This window comes from Trachypithecus francoisi, unplaced genomic scaffold (assembly GCF_009764315.1).
Source record: "Trachypithecus francoisi isolate TF-2019V2 unplaced genomic scaffold, Tfra_2.0 Lachesis_group15, whole genome shotgun sequence".
In the NCBI taxonomy this organism is placed as follows: Eukaryota; Metazoa; Chordata; class Mammalia; order Primates; family Cercopithecidae; genus Trachypithecus; species Trachypithecus francoisi.
The window spans coordinates 17,443,510-17,464,714 of NW_022681460.1; the positions used below are offsets into that span (position 1 = coordinate 17,443,510).

At 39.2% G+C, this 21,205-nt stretch overlaps 1 long non-coding RNA gene across 1 annotated transcript; it reads right to left on the minus strand.

The window, feature by feature from the left end:
- Positions 1-1,310: 1,310 nt before the first annotated feature.
- Positions 1,311-18,653, minus strand: LOC117097987. The gene is made up of 3 exons (XR_004443130.1): positions 18,511-18,653; positions 2,734-2,826; positions 1,311-1,402 (listed from the first exon to the last, which is right to left on the minus strand). It is a non-coding gene; the product is annotated as an uncharacterized LOC117097987 (long non-coding RNA).
- Between the last annotated feature and the right edge of the window lie 2,552 nt (positions 18,654-21,205).

Sequence of the window (21,205 nt, forward strand, 5' to 3'; positions counted from 1 at the left end):
TTTTGAGTATTTATCAATCTGAAAGACAAAAATAATACCACTGGTGCTTGGTTCTATATTTAATTAATGATTAGTGAGATTGAACACCTTTTCCCTGGTTTTTGACCACTTATTTATTAATTGCTTGAGCATATCCTTTGCCCATTTTCAATAGGAAAGTTAATCTTTTACACACTGATTTGTAAGAGCTTTTATGTGTTAAAGTGCCAATTGTTTATTTTTATATATTTGTAAATGTTACTTTCTTGTTGATAACTTATCCAGTTTATTAAGGTTTAGTTACTCACAGAGTTCCAGTCTTCCTGGGGAAAACAAGCTGAGTTGAGTTAGGTGGTATCTTCTCTTTGTTTCTCTACCACTTTGGATGTGCATCTACTAAAGTACTCATAACTCAGTATTTAGAGTGCTTTTCAAACTGAGTCTTAGACCTGTAGCTGTTTGAAGGCAGGGACAATAGTTGTTCGTCTGTGTACCCTAGTACCTAATATGACCCTCCTAATATGCAGTCATTAAAAGTAGTTACAAAAGCATGGCTCTTTGGGTTTCTTCTTTCTCTCCCTTCCAAAATGCAACCCACGCTAAATCTACTTAACAGTAGGACATGCAGTTTTGTCCTAACAGTAGGACATGCAGCCTAGTCCAGTTCTGAGCACTTACAATGTGCCAATATTATGCCAGAGGCAGGTATTGGGCTATTATAACAAAATAACCTAAGTTATGTGTTGCAGTTCTAGAGGCTGGAAGTCCAAGGTCAAAGTGCTGACAGATTTACTGTCTATTAATAGAAGGTTGTCTTTTCACTGTGATCTCACATGGTGAAAGGGTCAAGGGACCTCTTTCGGGCCTCTTTCATAAGGTCACAAATCCCATTTATAAGGACTCCATCCTTATGATCTAATCATGCCCTAAAGGCTCCCATCTTAACACCATCACCTTCGGAATTAGAATTTCAGCATATGAATTTTGGGGGAGCACAAACATTTAGACATAGCAGCAAACCATGCCCAAGAGGGAAGAACTGGAGGCCCTTGGTCATTTTTCTATTTTTCAATTCAGAGTAAAGTGACCTCTCCCTAAAATTTGGAATGTAAGGGCCAAAATGTTAAAGCCACTGTCTACATATATGGTGCTACATATCAATAAAGAACAATTTTTTAATATGACTAATGTGGGGCTTTAGCTTTACAATATCTCAAAAATGAATGATGCCACAAGGACAATGTCTATATTTTAAAACAATTAGGTTTTTATTCATGTATTTCCAGATGCAAATGTGTCTAGCTTGTGTAGATTAGTTTTGCAGTTCATCCTCTTTTTGTGATCATGCTGATAACTGAAAATTTTGAAGAGCTGTTGCTAAGCAATGTGACTTGAAGCATGTAATGACAGTTTCCTGTAATAACTAAAATGTAAAAAAGAACTATCTTAATTTTACTACTTCATTATCAACCAACCTACTTTTAATGTTTGGGTAATCACACCCTTAATTAAAATTTTTGTGCAGTCATTTAAAACAGATCTAACAATCTAACAGAAGACTAAAGGGAATTCTTGAGATAAAAGTGTTTGAATGTTTATATAGTGAGAAAGAGACAAGATTTTGGTATTCAACATTGGGTTCTCTGTCATTATCTGGGTGACTTTGTGCATGTCTTTTCTGCTTTCTGAGTCCAAGACTTCACTGGGAGTCACAGCCAGTATAAGACAAATAAATGAAATGAAGTATAAGAATGTGAAAAAGACAACATTTTCTACAAAGATTGTACTCTATTGTGTATGTTGAAAATCCAAGTGACCTTACTGACAAATTATTAGGTATGATAAAATAGTTCAGCAAGCTTGCTGTATAAAGATCAACATTAAAAAGAGTTTGTATTGCAGCCAACAATCATATGAGAAAAAGCTCAACATCACTGATTATTTCAGGAATGCAAATCAAAACCACAATGAGATACCATCACACATCAGTCAGAATGGCTATTAATAAAAAGCCAAAAATAACAGATGCTGGTGAAGTTGCAGAGAAAAAAGAATGCTTATACACTGCTGGTGGGAGTGTAAATCAGTTCAATGACTGTGGAAGGCAATGTGATGATTCCTCAAAGACCTAAAAGCAGCAATATCATTTGTCCCAACAATCTCATTACTGGGTATATACCCAAAGGAATATAAATCATTCTATTATAAAGACACATGCATGAGTATGTTCATTGCAGCACTATTTACAATAACAAACACATGGAATCAACCCCAATGCCTATCAATGATAGACTGGGTAAAGAAAATGTGATACATATACACCATGGAGTACTATGCAGCCACAAAAAAAAGGCATGAGACTATATCCTTTACAGGAACATCGATGGAGTTGAAGGCCATCATCTTTAGCAAACTAACGCAGGAACAGAAAACAAAATACCCCATGTTCTCACTTATAAGCGGGAGTGAAATGATGAGAACACATGGACCTATAGAAGGACACACACTGGGGCCTATTGGAGGCCAGAGAGTGGGAGGAGGTAGAGAATCAGGAAAAATAGCTAATAGATTCTAGGCTTAATATCTGGGTGACAAAATAATCTGTACAACAAACCCCCAAGACAATAATTCAATAATCAAAATAATTCAGTAATCTCATATACATAAGATTGGCAAAAATGGAAAAGCTTGAAAAGAGCGAGTTTTGGAAGTCTTTGGAGAAAGGGGAATTCTCCTTTATGGCCTTTTGCTTACTTTTTAAGAGCATGGACTCTGGAGGAAGCCTTCCTCTCTTGCTAGCTGCGTGACAGTCAAGCTATTTCAAATACTTTTGCCCAACTTCCTCATCTGTGAAACAGAAATGACAATGATAGCCAAAACTTACATATAGCTTACTTGATACCCAGTCAGATCCTGTTCTAAAGTAATTCAAAGTGTTTGTGTGAGGATTAAATGTAAAGCTTTAAACACACTGTCCTGCAGAATTAACACTATACAAATGTTAGATATTTTTAGTTGGTTTAGTAAAGCTAAGGCTGTTCATATACTTCAATCCAATGATTCCCCTTTGTACTTCTGAAGTACAAACTCCTGAAAAACTCTTGCACCTGAGTTCAGGGGCCTATATAAGCTTATGTATTACAGTATTGCCTATTACAGCCAAAATTAAGAGTACCCAGTTAACCATCAGTAGGAAAACCAATAGTGGTGTATTCATTCAATCTTGTAAGACCTACATGGTTACGTGTAACACATCGACAAATATCAAAAAACATAAAGCAACATACAGACTCATATACATGGTAAGATTCCATTTATTTAAAGCTTAAGCACATGCAAAAGAGTGTGATGTGTTTATGGACAAATATTAACATGGAAAATTTATAAAAACAGATATGAAGGATCTCACCAACCTCAAGAGGACAGTTACATGTGGGTAAGAGAGGGGCAACAGGAATCCGGAGAATGAGGAATTCAGGCTGATGGAAGCACAGCCATATTCCATTGTACCATCTGAAACACAAAACCTCTGTTGCTGCGGAAGCCAACAAACAAAACAGGAGAAGCACTAACAGGCTTCCACCACCTCAGCTCAGAAATAACACAGGGCATTTCTACTCACATTTCATTGCCTAGACCTAGGCATCTGGCCACACCAACCTGAAGGGCATTCTTTTAGTAAACACTAGTAATGTCTCCCACACTTGGCCTGTGGTCTAAGTAGATAGAGCACATTCAACTCCAGAACAAATGACCTCACATTGTCATTTTTTGCTCTTGATCTGAAATTCCTGAATAGTTCAGTCTCCTTGGGTCCCTCAATCTTTGGATCTTCAATGACTAGATCTGCCATCAAATACCCCTAAAGCCTTGATAGAGACCAACTGCTTGTTTCTCAGAGCCATCAGATGGGAGCAAAGGTTATTAGGATTTTATCCAATAGTGTCACAGAAAGTCTGGAGAGTTCTACATCTTTTGATGATTTTGTGTAAGTGTCTAGAAAATTTTGGATTTTTAAAAATAAATGTTGCTTAGTAATCATTGTAGTTATTCTTTTAAAATAATTCAAGATTTACTTCTTGGTCACATAATAAGTCTCTTTGATTAGAGAGTTTTTGAATCAGGTGCGTGCTGACTGGTAGATCATCCATGAGCTTGGGAGGCTTTGAAAGGCTCATTCATCAAAGCCAGCAGTTTTGGCAAGCTCTGAGCTACAGCTTTAATTAGCATCATGTTGCTTTCTTCAGTTTGGATTCTGCATAAGTTAAAGCAGCCAGAGAAATATTTTACTAAAATCCACCTGTTCACTCAGCATCACCTACTCCTTTGGTTTTCCATAAATAGCTCAGAGTAAAGAGTTGACAGTCTATCTGTTTCCATACTCACAGCTTGGGTGACTCAAGTGAACATATGGAAAGATAGAGTTTGGGGCTTTGTGACTCTTCTTGAGCCAGGAAAGTGGATACCTGAGGCTGTTTTCTTAATATCTTCCTTGATAACTTTCCATTTGGCTCTCAGTTATGGAGCTGGCCTTGTAATTAAATCAGAGCTCTAGCTGGCTTTGATGTTGCCCTGTCATCTTTTACTTTTTTTCTGAATATCCTTAGAAACCAACACTCTCATTAAGTCACTCTCAGAGCTGCCTAAACTCTTTATTTAGGTACATAGGTTAAATTGTCTTTTAATTAGCTATAGGTGTTAAATAATTTGGCTCTAATACGAAATTAATGACTATAAATAGGATTGAAATAGAACAAAAACTATTCTGATAACATAGGATATAGCTGTATTTTATAGTTAGTTTCCCCTATTATTGATATATTCTTCACTCACATCCACCCAAATAGTGTCTGAAATTTGAGAGGAGAGGCAGGAGAGTGCAAATGGGGTTGCCAATTATGATGGTTCTTACCATTCACCATCGTAGGAAATAGCTTAATTCTTTATGGCAGTTTGAGTGGTTTCTCTTTGTCCTCCATTGATTCTGGAAATGGATATCTGACTATAAACAGACCCCACATCTCACAAAGCTTATTGACCCCATTTGAACCGGTTGAGCACTTTTGATGACTTCCAGGATAAAAAAAGAAGTGAGTCCTGTCTTTTCACATTCCATATTCTCCTCTCCAGTATAACTGGAGCAGACAGAGAATGAATGTGTGCACTCTAAGTAAGCAGAGTGTGCTGGACACAGCATACACCGCCCAACTGCCACATACAGCCTCCAGCTGCTCTTTCAGGCTTTGCATCAACTGCCAAGAGTGGCCTCACTCAAGGGCTCGACCTGGTCAAAATGGGGCTATAAAGGCTTGATCATTCTGGTGTGATGTGGGTCAACTCTGATGAGCAATATTTGCTTCTGAGCCCCCCCTCCCCGGGATTGACCAAAGTTTTGTTATACTGGCACCAAAGACTTTTCCTTTCTCCCAATACTACTTCTTTCCTCTCTCTTCCATAGGTGTCGATCCTTAATAATTCCTTGTATGTCAAACTCTGTTTCAGCTTCTGCTTTTGGACAACCCAACATGCAACAGAAGCAAGTTGAAAGCAGAAAGCATTTCTTCAGCCAGCCACGCACACAGCACAGCTGTGACTTCTCCACATTGAAGAGTTGTGGCCCAGGTGAGTGAGGAGGTACAGCACCTGGCAGAGCCATAAAATTGTGGATTCCAAAGATGCTGAAAATCAAAGATGTAGAAGCTAGGAGAGTCCTTTGAGGTCATTGAGCCCAACTCTTACAAAGAGGCTGAAGTTGGAAATTAGAGAATTGTCTCAAGACAGTGGTGGTTATGTTGACATAGTAACGTGAGGACATGAAGGGGTTATCTCCTCCTTTCATGGAGAGTTGCTGCAGGAGACCCCAATCCAGCCCACTGGGGTCTGGATTGGGGTCGCCTGCAGCATGTGGAGCAGTGGGCCAAAGGGAAGCTGGACATCAGCTTGGGGTTCCAGAGTAGAAAGCAGTGGCTTAGGAGATAACTGCAGCCCTGTCAGTGGTAGGACAAATGGGTGCCTTTTTTTCATGGTGGGCTTGAGAGAAAGCTGACCTGGAACATTTAAAGAGGATTTGGCACAGGAGGGCTGCCTGGAGAGGAGTTCAAAGTAGAACAAAAAATTGTCTATGGAGCTGGATTACTGAGTCAGAGCCAAAGGGGAGCTTTAAGAAGCTACTGGGAAGGTATAACCTGCGTAGGGGATTTCTGGGTGTTAGCCTGATCATGGAGTTCTCCTAGAGCTTACAGCAACCCACCCCAGAGACCAAGTCAGTTTTAAGCATCAGTGTGGCCAGAGTGAGCAAATGGCTTAATGCAGGCAAGAAAGGCCTCCCTTACCTACTTCCCTTTCCAAAGTGACAATATCTGAGAGGGGAAGCCATAGGGGTAAGCCTCTAGGGAGGAGCAGAAGGAATTGGTAGAATAAACAGAGAAGCAGACAATCAAGGCTCCTCTTCCAGATCAAGGCCTGCACAAGCCAGTAGCTAGGGGGAGCTAGGTGCTAGAAGATGCTTGTTTGGAGCTTTAAAAAGTTAATGTTACATTGTACCTCATGCATTATTTACCTAAGGATGACTGTTCTTATGCCTCAAAGTTATTGGAAGGCATTTATTCTCTAGGAGAAAGGCTGTAAAACCTGCCCAGGATCTTATTCAAGGAGGAAGATGGGGCACAGATTATGCAAGGAAAGGAGCTGACAACAGAATTTGCAGGGGCAGTATTGACAAAGGAAAAGTCAATGTATGAATCCACAGGAACTGTGCAGTGGCTAATCGTACAGATTGTGGCTCCAGATCACCTGGGTTCACATCTTACATTTATGAAGACTGATCTTGGGCATGTTGCTTTATTTCTGTCTCTCTTTCCTCATCTGTCAAAGGGAAATAAGAATAGCACTTACCTCATAGGGTTATTATAGAAGTTAAACTGGCTAATACATAACAAGCACCCAGAACAGAGACAGACACCATAACAAATGCTTTTAATATTGGTTATTATTGGTCCAGCTCTTTCAGCATCTGCTATGTAAGCACATGTGAGAGTCCCAAGGATGACCATTCCTGAGTTAATGGTAAGTCAAAAAGCAGGTTATCAAATGGGTTTCTTCCCCTGCTGAACTATGGTCTGTGTGCTGTAGTCCAGAAGATGCAAACCTATTATCTTACTACTGACAGATCTGCAGATTTCCCTTCTCTCTTGGAAAAAATGTGATTATTTGCAGCTGGCTTTGCAGACAATGGCATAACTCTTTAGCAGGCACTGAAAAATGCTGTTTTATTTTAAATGGGAAAAACTTCTAGTTTTCCCCAAAGCATCTGCACTAGGGCTTAATATTGAAGGAGGATTTCCTATGCACATCAGCAGGAGACACTTTTCCTATGCAAATGTAGTAAAGTTGACCCATGCGATTCTGTATTCAGCACATTGTGCTCCAAAAGTGAATGTTTAGTATCATTGAAAAAGATGTCTGCTCTGTCTGTCGATTCACATAGTTTGTGAATCTCATTGTCAGCTAATAAAAAATCTTGTTCTGTTCCTTGCCAACGACCTCAATCTATACATTTACAATGGAAAAGGAGTGAAAACCCAGATTTTTTTTTTCATTCCTTAGAAAATGAGATGTCTGATGTTCAGAATCTGTCTAATGGCTTCTAAGTATTCAAAGCAGAGTTTAAAACAAGAAATGGAAAGAGAAATTGACATTTAATTTCTGTATCATTGAGTCATGTCATTTCTTCTTAACTATGATATAAATATGTAGCATTTAAAATTAACACTCCATTTTATACCACATGCGGTTGAGTTAAATAATAACTATATATGAACAAGAAGATCAAGGCTATATTCTTTAGTTTTGTGTTGCCAGCTTTTTTCTGTTTTGTATTTCCTTCTCCTCTTGTCACATAAATGATCTGAAGCATGATTTTTCCAGTTTAAAAATCACTGAGGCTAAATCAATATAACTTTTCTATATGTATATGATCAGCTTATAAATATAAAACAGATACCATCTTGCCAATGTGGAACATGCAGACACACACTTAAAATAACTGAAGGTGTATAGTTTGGGTTTTTTCTGTATTTTTATCTCTGTGATAAAGTTGAGCTTTGAAAAAAATGTAACTGAGGTTAATGACTTGTTCATTCCACCCCCAATACCCTTTGAAAAGAAGATCCAGACTGAGTGAGTTTAGTTGGTTCTGTTTCCCCAAAACTGCTGTCACTTCCTTGGAAACCTCTGAAGGAGATTTTGCCCGCATAGGCTTATGTCCTAGATGGGTTTTTGTTCTTTAATCAGCTTTCAAAACAACCACTGATTTTGCCTAGATAGGTTTGTTTTGCCTAGATAGGTGTGCGTTGTTTAGCCAGCTCTCAATTGCCACACTGCAAGGTTAATTTTCTGGCAGTTTCCTTCATATTTTGCCATGTACTTACTGGGAGGAGCAACTTGTCCAAAGTTCTTTTTGTGTCAAGAGAATGTTTGCTTACAGGAACAGGTTGCATGGTTGTTTCTGTACATGCTTGCAAATAAATTACTTGTTTGTGTGTCACAATTTGGTCCGACTTGTTTTCACTTACATACAATCTGGAAGCGAGATGGTAGGGAGGAGATATATAGTCCTCAGTTCTCTAACTGTAACTGTCAACCTTAGAAGTCCTTGCTCTGAATATAATAACTTTATTCTGCATCATTCATTATCCTTTCCAACTGGAGGAGAGTTTCTTCTCAACTACATTACATTTTTCATTGAACAAGCTCAAACCATGTAAACAATGTGAAAACGTATTAATGACCTGTGTATGTAAAAGACTTCAAACAGGCTCTTGAGACATTTCTTAATCCAAAAATTATTCTTTATTACCCCGAGGCCAGAACCACAGGGATGGTTCCAGATGACCACAACAGAGAATTGTGAGGCACTGAAAACTGTCTTAAGCGATGTGCAGAAGGAACAGGGACAATCCATTGATTATTTAATTCTCAGTAATTCACTTTCTTCCAGGGATAAACTGTGGAAGTTGATTTAAGTTTTCTTGTCTCTATTCTATCAACCAGAAAGGCATTTTTAGTGTTTTACGTATTGCAATGCCCTTAGAAACAAGTTATTTATTTACAATTTATTTTCATCTTTTTTTCTTGTTCTTTTATTATTATTATTATACTTTAAGTTCTGGGATACATGTGTAGAATGTGCAGGTTTGTTACATAGGTATACATGTGCCATAGTGGTTTGCTGAACCCATCAATCTGTCATCTAGGTTTTAAGCCCCGCATGCATTAGCTATTTGTCCTAATACTCTCCCTCCCCTTGCTCCCCATCCCCCAACAGGCCCCAGTGTGTGATGTTCCCCTCCCTGTGTCCATGTGTTCTCATTGTTCAACTCCCACTTATGAGTGAGAACATGTGGTGCTTGGCTATCTGTTCCTGTGTTAGTTTCCTGAGAATGATGGTTTCCAGCTTCATCCTTGTCCCTACAAAGGACATGAACTCATTTGTTTTTATGGCTGCCTAGTATTCCACGGTGTATATGTGCCACATTTTCTTTGTCTAATCTATCATTGGGTTGATTCCAAGTCTTTACTATTGTAAATAGGGCTGCAATAAACATATGTGTGCATGTGTCTTTATAGTAGAATGATTTATAATCCTCTGGGTTTATACCTAGTAATGGGATTGCTGGGTCAAATGGTATTTCTGGTTCTATATCCTTCAGGTCTCACCACACTGTCTTCCACAATACTTGAGCTAATTTACGCTCCCACCAACAGTGTAAAAGTGTTCCGATTTCTCCACATCGTCTCCAGTATCTGTTGTTTCCTGACATTTTTTTTTTTTAAATGGAGTCTCGCCTTGTCACCCAGGTTGGAGGGCAGTGGCACGATCTCAGCTCACTGCAAGCTCCGCCTCCCAGGTTCACACCATTCTCCTGCCTCAGCCTCCCGAGTAGCTGGGACTACAGGCGCCTGCCACCGTGCCCCGCTAATTTTTGTATTTTTAGTAGAGATAGGGTTTCACCGTGTTAGCCAGGATGCTCTCAATCTCCTGACCTCGTGATCCACCCACCTCAGTCTCCCAAAGTGCTGGGATTACAGGTGTGAGCCACCGCTCCTGGCCTGTTGCCTGACTTTTTAATTATCTCTCTTATAACTGGCGTGAGATGGTATCTCATTTTGGTTTTGATTTGCATTTCTCTAATGACCAGTGAGGATGAGTTTTTTTTCATATGTTTGTTGGCTGCATAAATGTCCTCATTTGAAAAGTGTCTCTTCATATCTGTCATCCACTTTTTGATGGGATTGTTTTCTTTTTTCTTGTAAATCTGTTTAAGTTCCTTGTAGATTCTAGATATTAGACCTTTGTCAGATGGATAGATCACAAAAATTTTCTCCCATTCTGTAAGTTGCCTGTTAACTCTGATGATATTTTCTTTTGCTGTGCAGAAGCTCTTTAATTTAATTAGATCCCATTTGTCAATTTTGACTTTTGTTGCCATTGCTTTTGGTGTTTTGGTCTTGAAGTCTTTGCCCATTCCTATGTCCTGAATGGTATTGCTTAGGTTTTCTTCTAGGGTTTCTTATGGTTTTATGTCTTACTTTAAAGTCTTTAATCCATCTTGAGTTAATTTTTGTATAAGGTGTAAGGAAGGGGTCCAGTTTCAGTTTTCTGCCTATGGCTAGCCAGTTTTCCCAGCACCATTTATTAAATAGGGAATCCTTTCCCCATTGCTTGTTTTTGTCAGATTTGTCAAAGATCAGATGGTTGTAGACGTGTAGTGTTATTTCTGAGGCCTCTGTTCTGTTCCATTGGTCTATATATCTGTTTTGGTACCAGTACCATGCTGTTTTGGTTACTGGAACCTTGTAGTATAGTTTGAAGTAAGGTAGTGTGATGACTCCAGCTTTGTTCTTTTTGCTTAGAATTATCTTGCCTATATGGGCTCTTTTTTGGTTCCATATGAAATTTAAAGTAGTTTTTTCTAATTCTGTGAAGAAAGTGAATGGTAGCCTGATGGGGATAGCATTGAATCTAAAAATTACTTTGGGCAGTATGGCCATTTTCAAGATACTGATTCTTCCTATCTATGAGCATGGAACGTTTTTCCATTTGTTTGTGTCCTCTCTTATTTCCTTGAGCAGTGGTTTATAGTTCTCTGTGAAGAGATCTTTCATGTCCCTTGTAAGTTGTATTCCTAGGTATTTTATTCTCTTTGTAGCAATTGTGAATGGGAGCTCACTCAGGATTTGGCTCTCTATTATTGGTGTATAGGAATGCTTCGGATTTTTGCACATGATTTTGTATCCTGAGACTTTGCTGAGGTTGCTTATCAGCTTAAGGAGTTTGTGGGCTGAGACAATGGAGTTTTCTAAATATACAATCATGTCATCTGCAAACAGAGACAATTTGACTTCCTCTTTTCCTATTTGAATGCCCTTTATTTTTTTCTCTTGCCTGATTGCCCTGGCCCAAACTTCCAATACTATGTTGAATAAGCGTGGTGAGAGAGGGCATCCTTGTCTTGTGCTGGTTTTCAAAGGGAATGCTTCCATCTTTTGCCCATTCAGTATAATATTGGCTATAGGTTTGTCATAAATAGCTCTTATTATTTTGAGATATGCTCCATCCATACCTAGTTTATTGTTTTTAGCATGAAGGGGTGTTGAACTTTGTGGGAGGCCTTTCCTGCATCTCTTGAGATAATCATGTGGATTTTGTCATTGGTTCTGTTTATGTGATGGATTACACTTATTGACTTGCGTATGTTGAACCTGCCTTGCATCTCAGGGATGAAGCTGACTTGATTGTGGTAGATAAGCTTTTCAATGTGCTGCTGGATTTGTTTTGCCAGTATCTTATTGAGAATTTTCGCATTGGTGTTCATCAGTAATGTTTGCCTGAAATTTTCTTTTTTTATTGTGTCTCTGCCAGGTGTTGGTATCAGGATGATGCTGGCCTCCTAAAATGAGTTAGGGAGGAGTCCCACTTTTTCTACTGTTTGAAATAGTTTCAGAAGAAATGGACCAGCTCCTCTTTCTACCTCTGGTAGAATTCGGCTGTGAATCCATCTGGTCCTGCGCTTTCATTGTTGGTAAGCTATTAGTTACTGCCTCAATTTCAGAACATGTTATTGGTCTATTCAGGGAATTGACTTCTTCCTGGTTTAGTCTTGGGAGAATGTATGTTTCCAGGAATTTATCCATTTCTTCTAGATTTTCTAGTTTATTTGTGTAGACGTATTTATAGTACTGTCTGATGGTAGTTTGTATTTCTGTGGGATCAGTGGTGATATCCTCTTTATCATTTTCTATTGTGTCTATTAATTATTCTCTGTTTTCTTCTTTATTAGTCTGGGTAGCAGTCTATCTATTTTGTTAATCTTTTCAAAAACCAGCTCCTGAATTCATTGATTTTTTGAAAGGTTTTCTCCTTCAAAAAAACCTGTATCTGTATCTCCTTCAGTTCTGCTCTGATCTTAGTTATTTCTTGTCTTCTGGTAGCTTTTGAATTTGTTTGCTCTTGCTTCTCTATTTCTTTTAATTGTGATGTTAGAGCGTTGATTTTAGATCTTTCCTGCTTTCTGATATGGGCATTTAGTATTATAAATTTCCCTCTAAACACTGCTTTAGCTGTGTCTCAGAGATTCTGGTATGTTATGTCTTTATTCTCGTTGGTTTCAAATAACTTATTTATTTCTGACCTCATTTCGTTATTTACCCAGTAGTCATTCAGGAGGAGGTTGTTCAGTTTTCATGTAGTTGTGTGGTTTTCTGTGAGTTTCTTAGTCCTGAGTTCTAATTTGCTTCCACTGTGATCCGAGAGACTGTTTGTTACTATTTCCATTCTCTTACATTTGCTGAGAGCTGTTTTACTTACAATTATGTTAACAATTTTAGAATAATGCGATGTGGTGCTGAGAAGAATGTATATTTTGTTGATTTGGGGTGGAGAGTTCAGTAGATGTCTATTAGGTCTGCTTGGTCCAGAGCTGAGTTCAAGTCCTGAATATCCTTGTTAATTTTCTGCCTTGTTGAGCTGTCTAATGTTGACAGTGGGGTGTTAACATCTCCCACTACTGTTGTGTAGGAGTCTAAGTCTCTTTGTAGGTCTCTAAGAAGTTGCTTTATGAATCTGGATGCTCCTGTATTGGGTGCATATATGTTTAGAATAGTTAGCTCTTCTTGTTGCATTGATCCCTTCACCATTATGTAATGACCTTCTTTGTCTTTTTTGATCTTTGTTGGCTTAAAGTCTGTTTTCTCTGAGACTGGGATTGCAACCTCTGCTTTTCTTTTGGTTTCCATGTGCTTGGTAAACATTCCTCCATCCCTTTATTTTGAGCCTATGTGTGTCTTTGCATGTGCGATGGGTCTCCTGAATACAGCACACTGAGGGGTCTGTCTTGACTCTTTATCCAATTTGTCAGTCTGTGTCTTTTAACTGGGGCATTTAGCCCTTTTACATTTCAGGTTAATATTGTTATGTGTGAATTTGATCCCATCATCACGATCCTAGCTGGTTGTTTTGCATGTTAGTTGATGCAGTTCCTTCATAGTGTCATTGGTCTTTATATTTTGGTATGTTTTTGCAGTCGCTGGTACTGGTTGTTCCTTTCCATATTTAGTGCTTCCTTCAGGAGCTCTTATCAGGCAGGCCTGGTGGTGACAAAATCCCTCAGCATTTGCTTGTCTGTAAAGGATTTTATTTTTCCTTCACTTATAAAGCTTAGTTTGGCTGGATATGAAATTCTGGGTTGAAAATTCTTTTCTTCAAGAATGTTGAATGTTGGTCCCCACTCTTTTCTGGGTTCAGGGTTTCTGCAGAGATATCCACTCTTTTTCCCTGATGGGTTTCCCTTTGTAGGTAACCCTACTTTTCTCTCTGGCTGCCCTTAACATTTTTTTCCTTCATTTCAACCTTGGTGAATCTGATGATTCTGTGTCTTGGGGTTGCTCTTCTCAAGGAGTATCTTAGTGCTGTTCTCTGTATTTCTTGAATTTGAATGTTGGCCTGTCTTGCTAGGTTTGGGAAATTCTCCTGGATAATATCCTGAAGTGCGTTTTCCAACTTGGTTCCATTCTCCCCATCACTTTCAGGTACACCAATCAATTGTATGTTTGGTCTTTTTACATAGTCCCATATTTCTTGGAGGATTTGTTCATTGCTTTTCATTCTTTTTTCTCTAATCTTGTCTTCTTGCTTTATTTCATTAAGTTGATCTTCAGTCTCTGGTATCCTTTCTTCTACTTGATTGATTCAGCTATTGATACTTGTATATGCTTCCCAAAGTTCTTGTGCAGTGTTTTTCAGCTCCATCAGGTTGTTGATGTTCTTCTCTAAACTAGTTATTCTAGTTAGCAGTTCCTGTAACATTTTATCAATGTTCTTAGCTTCCTTGCATTGCATTAGAACATGCTCCTTTAGCTCAGAGGAATTTGTTATTACCCACCTTCTGAGGCCTACTTCTGTCAATTTGTCCAACTCATTCTCCATCGAGTTTTGTGCCCTTACTGTTGAGGAGCTGTGATCCTTTGGAGAAGAGGCATTCTGGTTCTTGGAATTTTCAGCATTTTTGCACTGGTTTTTCCTCATCTTCATGGATTTATCTACCTTTGATCTTTGATGCTGATGACCTCTGGATGGGGTTTTTGAGTGAGTATCTTTTTGTTGATGTTTATCTTATTGCTTTCTGTTTGTTAGTTTTTCCTATAACATTCAGGTCCCTCTTCTGCAGGTCTGCTGGAGTTTGCAGGAGGTCCACCCCAGACCCTGTTTGCCTGGGCATCACCAGTGGAGACTGCAGAACAGCAAGATTGCTGTCTGCTCCTTCTTCTGGAAGGTTCGTCCCAGAGGGACACCTGCCAGATGCCAGCCAGAGCTCTCCTGTATAAGGTGTCTGTCAACCCCTGCTGGGAGTGTCTCCCAGTCAGGAGGCCACGGGGGTCAGGGACCCATAGTGGAGGCAGGCTGTCTCTTAGCAGAGCTCCAGCATTGTGCTGGGAAATCCACTGTTCTCTTCAGAGCCGGCAGGCAAGAATATTTGTCTGCTGAAGCTGTGCCCACAGCTGCCCCTTCCCCGAGGTGCTCTGTCCCAGGGGACTGGGAGTTTTATCTATAACCCCTGACTGGGGCTGCTGCCTTTCTTTCAGAGATGCCCTGCCCACTGAGGAGGAATCTAGAGAGGCAGGATGGCCACAGCATCTTTGCTGCACTTCCTTAGGTTTCTCTCAGTCTGAACTTCCAGGTGGCTTTGTTTACACTGTGAGGGGGAAACTGCCTACTCAAGCCTCCGTAATGCCAGATGCCCCTCCCCTCACCTAGCTGGAGCATTTCAAGTCAACTTCAGACTGCTGTGCTGCAGGCAAGAATTTTAAGCCAGTGGATCTTAGCTTGCTGGGCTCCATGGGAGTGGGACCTGCTGAGCAAGACCATTTGGCTCCGTGGCTTCAGCCCCCTTTCCAAGGGAGTGAACAGTTCTGTCTTGCTGGGGTTCCAGGTACCACTATGGTATGAAAAAAACTCCTGCAGCTAGCTCGGTGTCTGCCCAAACATCGCCCAGTTTTGTGCTTGAAACCCAGGGCCCTGGTGGTGTAGGCACATTAGGGAATCTCCTGGTCTGCAGGTTGCAAAAACCATGGGCAAAGTGTAGTATCTGGGCCAGATAGCACAATCCCTCATGGCTTCCCTTGGCTAGGGGTGGGAGGTTCCCAGCCCCTTGCACTTCCTGGGTGAGGCGACACCCACCCTGCTTCTGTTCACCTTCCGTGGACTGCACCCACTGTCTAACCAGTCCAAGTGAGATGAAACGGGTACCTCAGTTGGAAATGCAGAAATCACCTACCTTCTGCATTGGTCTTGCTGGGAGATGCAGAACAGAGCTATTCCTATTCAGCCATCTTGCCAGTGAAAAACTGTTTTTTTCTTTTTCTTTGCCATTCCTTAAGGGTTATTTATAGGCTCATTATTAGTTTTTTCTTTTTTCTTTTTTTTTTTGAGACAGAGTCTCCCTCTATCACCCAGGCTGGAGTGCAGTGGTGCAATCTCAGCTCACTGCAACCTGGGTTCAAACGATTCTCCTGCCTTACCCTCCTGAGTAGCTGGGATTACAGGCATGTACCACCATGCCCAGCTAATTTTTCTATTTTTAGTAGAGACGAGGTTTCACCATATTGGCTAGGCTGGGCTTGAACTCCTGACCTCAGATGTGTCAGCCTCCTAAAGTGCTGAGATTATAGGTGTGAGCCACTGTGCCTGGCAGGCTTATGATTCTTAAAGGGTGGTCACTTTGAATTTCTTAATATGGGTGAGAACATGTTTTTCAGAACTATTATAGATTATTTTGTTGCCACTGTTGACTTAGGGATGATGCATCTGGAGTGTGTAAAGTTTAAAGCAGAAATTTGAAAAATGAAAGAAGGAACAAATGGATAAAAGATTCCAGGCCCAGTTTCATGACAAATTAGTGTAATATGTCTTAGGATATTTGTTTACGCTACATTAAGATCCTTATCTATTAAAATCACTGTATATATGGAGCTGAGTCTAGTAACATGTGCGATCAGGAACGTAGTTTTCATTTGATCATAATGTTTGAAGATAGTTTCTTAAACTACTCTGAGGCATTAGATTAGCCAGGCAGGATTTCGCCTAACAAAACCCAGGTCCCTTTTCCCAAACTGGATGTTTGCTCATGTGGCTGGTGATCCTACTTGCCAGTCAGGAAATGAAATCCACTGACCTTAGAACCCAGGTCTCCTCTGAGGTTTTTCATATGAATGAATTTTAAGGACAATCTAGCCATGAGGTCTTTTTCTTGTTAAACATGTTTTGCTTTTTGTCAGTGATCCTACAGTTAAACTCTCAAGTTTCTTCACAAATTTAGGATAGATTTTTTAAATCTTTATCTTTTTACTATATTTTGCTTTGGTCTGAAGTATCAGTGTGTTTGTTTTCCTATTCAATATAGTATCTTTGATCTATCTGCTTCAAGGCAATTTGAAAGTGGAAATCTTTTTAATTTTTTCCAAAGTAAAGACCAAAAAGGAAATCAAATGGACACTATTTTTTTTTTTTTTTTAGATGGAGTTTCACTCTTGTTGCCCAGGCTGGAGTGCAGTGGTGCGATCTCAGCTCACTTCAAACTCCGTCTCCTGGGTTCAAGCGAGTCTCCTGTCTCAGCCTCCCAAGTAGCTGGGATTACAGGTGCATGCCACCATGCCCGGCTAATTTTTGTATTTTTAGTAGAGATGGGGTTTCATCATATTGGTCAAGCTGGTCTCGAGCTCCTGACCTCAGGAAATCTGCCCGCCTCAGCTTCTCAAAGCGTTGGGATTACAGGCGTGAGCCACCACGCCTGGCCAAATGTACACATTTTGAAAATAAAGTGCTCCTCCTGGATTATGCCACTGTACTCCAGCCTGGGCGACAAGAGTGAAACTCAGTCTCAAAAAACAGAGTGGTCCTCACGTTCAAGGCACCACGCTAAATGCTCTAAACAACCACCAAAGGCATGGTATTCTTTGCTTTTTAATCCACTAATTGCACCTTTTGCTCTGTGATTATGAAATAATACTTCAGAATTTGAGCCTGGTTATCTCTTTTAAATTTTTTAAATTTTTAGAAAATGCATTTGCATTTTTATTCCTTTGCAAAATTGTCCTTGAATTTCTTCTTTTGTTTTCTGCTAACTTCTGGTTTGTACCTTCCGTTCCAGTTTGAATTTGCTTATTTCTTCTCTTTCTTTAGCTACCTTTTCATTTAAAAGGATACTTTTGGGCCAGGAGTGGTGGCTCATGCCTGTAATTCCAGCACTTTGGGAGGCCGAGACAGGAGGATTGTTGAGCCCAGGAGTCTGAGACTAGCCTGAGCAATAAGGTAAAAACCCATCTCTACAAAAACTTAGCCTGGTGTGGGGGCATGCACCTGTACTCCCAGCTACTTGGGAGGCTGAGGTGAGAATATCTTTGAGCCTGGGAGGTCAAGGCTGTAGTGAGCCATGATTGTGTCACTGCACTCCCACTTGGGCAGCACTGTGAGATCCTGTCTCAAAAAAATAATAAAATAAAATAAAAGGATATTTTCTCCTTAAACATAAAAATGGCAACAATAGACACTGGGGGCTACTAAAGGGAGGAGAGGGGCATGGAAGAGGGAGGGATGAGGGGAAGGGTTGAAAAACTGTTGGGTACTATGCTGAGTACCTGGGTGATGGGATTATTCATACTCCAAACCTCAGCATCTCACAATATAACAGTTAACAAATATGCACATGTATCCTCTGAATCTAAAATCAAAGTTGACAAAAAAATAAAAGAGTACTTTCTTCCCCATGGTATTCCTCCACCCTTACCTCCTGGTCTCATTATTTTGTCCCTTGGCCCATATTTATCCCAGGACTTTGAGAAGTTGTATTAAGTTATCACCAGGCTTTTTGGAGCTTCAAAAGACCCCTGTTCTAAGGTAAAATTCTTTGTCCTTTACCAAAAATTGTATCTTTCAGTATCTTATGAATTAAAAATCCCCCATTATTATTATCTGACCTATTACTACTTCTTCTTCAATGTCATGTTGCTTTTTCAGATCAGTTGTATTTTCCAGTCCACATGAATTTTGTCAAGTACAGAGGCACCCACAGAGATTCTATTATTCCTTCTTCATATGAATGAAAGCTGTGTCTGCAACATTTCCATTTTTTCTTGGATATGACCCAGTATTAGCTCCCCCTTTATGATGTATCTGTATTCTTCCTTTAGATTTCTTGACTCTACCAAATTCCATTGGTTGTACTTATTTCTTCAAAGTTGTGTAATGTGCATTATATCGAAACTCTTGCTTGTTTACACAGAAAATATTAGGAAAACACACTCACGCACACAAACACACCAACTTTCTCTGTAAAGAAAAACAATCTAATTATAATGATCATTAATATTGGAGAAGATCATATACATTTTAAGATGATTTAAAAATAAAATATATTGATCAGTAGGTCTTTGGAAGTAAAGAGGTTATTGCAGTATATGTCTATGTGCTAATTCTATTAGGGTAACTCTGTAATAAAAACTTAATCAAAATTGTCCTGATTGTTCAGTGGAATAAATTATTTTTTCCCTCATGAATAGAGTTATAAAAAATCATGGAGTCTTAGCTATGATATTCAAAATGCAAACCAGTGTAAGAAGGAGGTCAGAAGTTGTTGGTACATTTACATATTGTTGCTGCATTCATTTCCTAAGGGAACATAAATATCTTGGGGTTGGGGGGAAACAGAAGGAAGGAACCCTTTTATTCTCCTCCAAGCATAGCCAAATGCAATGACTTTTTTCCCCCAAGACTTTGTATGTTTGTGCTTGATGTTATGAAGTTATGAAGATCAAGCATTCAAAGGTCTAAACATGTAAGGAAGTGATGGTGTGAAACATATTTTCTGGTGTTGACTTTTAAAGCCTTTAGTAAAATACTTAATAAACAACAGGGGAAAAATTGTCTTTGGTGGTATTTCTTATACCATATATTTTAGTTTGAAATAATATATTTCAGCTTCATAAGGAATAACAGTAAAAACAACCAAAATTAATCAGGAAGTAAGACCTTGAGTGTGTCTCCTGAACCAAATTGTTTTCTAAGGAAACTTTGATATTCTAATATAAAGGTTGACCCCATTCAATGAATGGCTCTGTCTCCTGCTTCCTGGGATGTCCTGTAAGATGATTGTGGTATTCTAATACTGACATTCAATGGTTGAAAGACAACCTTTTATTTTCTGGGGTTTGTGAATTTGTAATTGCTGTGATTTTGTCTATATAAAGCTCTGCCAACAAATCAATCAATACTACAAATAAAATCAGCAAAAGTAAATAAAATTTATTGTTTGACTTCATATTCATTTACTCAATGAATTTTTACTAAGCTCCTCTATGTGCTAGATACTATTTTAACAACAGTAAACCCTACAAACCACCCTGATCTCATAAAGGTTAGATTCTAGTAGAGAAGACAGAAAAGAATAAATAAATAAATATTGGACTATCTATATCTAAGAACCCAGAATAGTGACTGGCATATCATAGGCTTTTAAAATACCCATTTTTATTGAGATAAAATTTACATAAAGTATGGTAGGTAAAATAAGATTACTCCAAAGATGTTCATGTTTTAATCCCCAGGATCTGTTATTGTTACTTGACTAGGGCGATTAAGGTCACAGATGGAATTCAAATTGCAATCAGCTGAATTTAAAATAAAATTATCCTGAGTATCTGGATAAATCCAGCTATGGTTTAAATGCTTGTACCTTTTTAAACTCATGTTGAAATGTAATTGCCATTGTAACTTTATTAAGATGCGAGACATTTAAAATGTGATTAGGCCATAAAGTTTCTGCCCTCGTGAATAGGTTAATGCCTTTATTGAAAGAGTGGGTTCCTTATAAAAGGACAAATTCAGCCCCCCTTTGCCTCCCTCTTGCCTCTCGTGGCCCTTCCATCATGGGATGATGCAGCAAGAAGGTCCTTATCAGATATCAGTCTTGATCTTGGACTTCCCAACCTCCAGAATCATGAGTCAATACCTTTCTATTCATTATTAATTACTAAGTCTGTCTTATTGTTTTATAGCAGCACAAAATGGACTAAGACAGGCCCAGTGTGATTGCAATCATATCTTTCAAATATGGAAAAAGGAGGCAGAAGAGTTAGTGTCAGAGTGATGCAATGTGAGAAAGACTTGACTGGCTCTTGCTGACTTTGAAGGTGAAAGGAATACATGAGCCAAAGATGGTGGGCAGCCTCTAGAAGCTGGAAAAGGCAAGAAAATGTATTCTCCCCTAGAAGCTCCAGAAGGAACCAGCCCTCCCTGACACCTTAATTTTATCTCAGTGAGACCTATTTTGGACTAATGATTTCCAGAACTATAAGACATAAGATAATAAATTTGTGTTGTTTTCAGCTGCTAAATTTGTAGCACTGTGTCACAGAAGCAATAGGAAACTAATATATAGAACACAATTTATAGATCCTAAGTATATAGTTGGGTAAGTCTTAACAAACATCTTCACTCATTTTTAATCTCATGTTGAAATTTGATCTTCAATATTAGAAGTGGGGCCTAATGGGAGGTGTTTGGGTCACAAGGTTGAATCCCTCATGAGTAGATTAATGTCCTCCCTGGGTTGGGGGAAGTGAGTGAGTGAGTTCTCATTCTATCAGTTCCCTCTAGAGCTGCTTGTTAAAAAAA